Here is a 3,559-nt window from a genome sequence, read left to right as displayed (position 1 = left end):
AAAGAATAGCTTGAACAGGGGTCTGGTCGAGATTAGTACAAATGATAATTGAATTCTCTATATACCTCAGCTACCGCCACGCTTTGCCATAGAAAATCAGTCACTATTAGCAGTGAGATAAAATTCCATCTGATTTCTTTCTTAAACATCTATTTTAACTCAGTGAACATCAGTACTCGATTCTCCTAGAGGAGTAATTGTCCTCTCCATGTCCAGCTAGAAAGACCTATCAGCATTTTAATCACGGCACCTTTCACTCTTCTAAACTTCCGCATGTGCAACCTAGTCTCTCCTCCCTTGCTTCTTAAGACATACCACCCATGCTACTGCAGTTCTTATATTACAAATATCTAGATCAGAACAGAGCTCATTACTCCATGGGTGGCATCAGCTGCACCTTATCTAACATGCAGAACCTTTCTAAATTTTAATTTAATTTCCCTAGTCGTGAACACTAACATGTGGATTATATTCAGGTTGGTAGCCTAATACTTAGAGAATATCAGCAATTAATAAACTGATTGAATGAGAATAATTTTTATGTTTACTGACAATCAGAAGGGTAGAAGGGAAGCAAGATGGAGTGAAGAAACAAAAACTTTACCAATGGGATCTACGCACATTAAATAAGTAGGGAAGAGTTGATCGATGAAACAAAACGTTGGGGAATAAGATATTGTTCAATTTGGCAATAATAGTAGCTAAACAGTATTGCTGCTAAGCGAGATTTAGTTATTCTTGCAGGTGCGGTTATATTTGGCTATTGATATCAGGGAATATGTTCTGCAGCATTGCAAAAGAAGATTTCGAAAATGAACGAACTCTCATTCATTCTCCAACTTCCTGCATTTAGTCCCTTTTCCTCTTCCTCCCCGGGCACAATTTGACAAGTAAAACTTTAAGTAATTTAATTACGAGATAAAAGAAAAGCCCGATGAAAACCACAATAATGGTGAACACATCCAGTAAGTAGTACTGATAGAATGGAAGATCATTACCCGCGGCTCTAAAATGAGCAGCCCCCCGGTGCCTTACTGTGTATTCAATCCAGAAAGCTGCCAACTCCATTGGCTGCACCGGAACGTCCCGGTGCAAGGCAGATAATCGTTTCATGTTCTCTGCATAGGAAGGGTTTTCGATGACTGTCTTCACTGCATGGTAAATATCATCGCTTTTCATGTGAGCCAAGTCTAACATAACCGCTGCTTCTCGGGTTTTGAGACGCAGAAGGTTATCATATTGATCAAAAAAAATTGGAATACCGACCACGGGGACCCCATGGAAAATGGCCTAATAAAGCCCATTCTCCCCGCCGTGAGTGATGAACGCTCTTGTCTTCGGATGACTCAGCAGGTCATTTTGAGGAAACCAGCTCAAGATTTTGGTGTTGTTTCCTAAATTCGGGGGTAGCGCTCCAGTATACCGCCAGATGACTCTCTGTGGGAGTCTGGCCAGTCCCGCCGCCACTTCACTCGCAACTTCTGGGGGAATGGTGCCTACTATACTTCCTAAGGAGAAGATCACCACACCATCCTCGCCAGAAATGTCCATAAGTCGCTGCAGATCAGAAGGGAGCGGTCGACCCGGACGGCACTGGAAACCTCCGATGTAAATCAGGTTTGGCATGGTCGGCCGGGGATACTCAAGAACAAAATCAACCTTCATTAAAACGATATCCGCTTTTCGATAAAGTTCTTCCAGGGTAATGTCATCATTGAGGTAAAGCTGACAGAGCCGATTGTAAGCTGGGTAATGTAGAAGTTGTTTATGAATTTAGTTATTCCGTATATCAACACGTTCTTCAATCTGCCCAAAAGCGACATCCTGTCGCTCAAACGTGAATTTACCATGGGCACGAAGGAAAGTGGCGACGGGGCGAAGTTAAAGTGGATGTCCCCGGATATCATCCACCTGCCAAAAAACACCAACGAAGTGTTAAGTACATGGGACAGCATGGCACCGGCTGCATGGTAAGGGTCGGCCAAAATCACATTGAAACCTCCAGCTCTCAGCCGATCCATCAAAGCGCGATCCTCGAACATTCCCTGAATGAACGGAAAAGTCACTTCAATATTGACGGAGGACGTTGCGATCATGGTTCGGACAGCGGAGATGCTGGAGGGGAAACCATCTTCTTCCACGTATAAGAATTTGAAGATAATATCATGAACTTTGTCTTCGGTAAGAGCCTCATGTGGCCGTTCCCCCGAAATACGGGTAGTTTCCATGGTGAAATTTTTGTTCTTTGCCTCAATCCTTAGTGAAGTGTCGCCCCTCAGCACCGTCACCTCGTGCCCCCTCTGCACCAGTTCCAGGAGCAGGGATTTCATGATGATCCAGTGGCTCCAGTCTATGGGCATGGCAAGGATCCTGGCAGCTTCTGGGCTGGGACTCCTTGCGGAAAAGAACATCAGAAAAAACAGCAGAAGCGTCTGAAAACCCGCTCGGCTTTCGTTTGACATGTTCAGCTGGGAATCTCAAACAGAAATGGTTGTTTTCTTGTGCTGAAACATGTACTGCAAATTCGAAGTGCCTTTCTTGATCAGTTATTCACGCTGGCTGCCAGTTAACACTGCACCCTGAGCCAGCAATCAAACCACTTTTGTATTTACGTCCAGACGCTGTCTGAAAGGAAACTCTAACCGAGTTGCATTGTTACGGCGTATTGTGGAGTTAAGGGGTATAGCCAATATTAATTTCACCGGCAACCAATCCTCAGATATGGATGTGGATTGTAGATTGAATTTGAAATGCAGCCCTGACCAATAATTTTCCTGCAGCCATAACCAGGGGTTGATTGCAAACCAGACAATATTGATTAACATTCAATTTGGGTGTCTAGAGTGTGGGTGCGTAGAAGCAGGTTTGTGAAAGCTATATGTAATTCAAGGGAAGCACTGTAGATACATTGTAAATATGGATTTCTCCTGCAGTTACTTTTGATCTCTGGCATATAAAGATGTCATGTAATATTGGGTCTGAGTTCCTCTTCTTCCAAGTGTCTCAATATGAAATCTGCTGCTCGCTTTTATTGAATAAAACACCTCTAAATCCACCAGCTTTAGTGGCTCTATGGTGAAGTTACAACACTGGGTGGTGGGGGGGTGGGTCGCTTGTCCGAGATTCGCTCGTGACCCATCGTTTGGCCTGAGATCTCAACAATCTGAGTGGGTGAGTGTTTTCAAAATGTGCATCGCACTTGATTCTGTTCAGGTCGGTGACCACGGGAACATGAAGTATGACAAACACGGCAGAGAGATGAACTGATAGTTATGAAAGTAGTGTGGTGTGAGTAAGTGCATGTGTGTTCATGTAAGAAACTAGATATTGCTGTGTAAATTTGGTGAGACAGGGCTATTTATTGCGAAGGGTGGCTACTAACCGTTCGAGACGCGTATACACATTCAGGGAAATGTATGACAGCAGACTTGTTTGCAAGTGTGTTTGTGTGTCTAAGAATAATCCTGTAACTCAGGGCCCCAGACAGTCCTTCTAGGTGAGGCGACACTTCACCTGTGAGTCGACTGGGGTGATATACTGCGTCCGGAGCTCCCGATGT

The 3,559-nt window shown here is 44.2% G+C and overlaps 1 pseudogene; it reads right to left on the bottom strand.

Moving 5' to 3' along the window:
* Window positions 1-849: 849 nt before the first annotated feature.
* On the bottom strand, window positions 850-2,462 carry LOC140203452 (UDP-glucuronosyltransferase 2C1 pseudogene; annotated as a pseudogene).
* Between the last annotated feature and the right edge of the window lie 1,097 nt (window positions 2,463-3,559).

The sequence above is a fragment of the Mobula birostris genome, chromosome 9, assembly GCF_030028105.1.
Source record: "Mobula birostris isolate sMobBir1 chromosome 9, sMobBir1.hap1, whole genome shotgun sequence".
Classification (NCBI taxonomy): Eukaryota; Metazoa; Chordata; class Chondrichthyes; order Myliobatiformes; family Myliobatidae; genus Mobula; species Mobula birostris.
The sequence above is the reverse complement of the archived record's forward strand: the minus strand, read 5'-3'. Positions and strand labels throughout refer to the sequence as shown.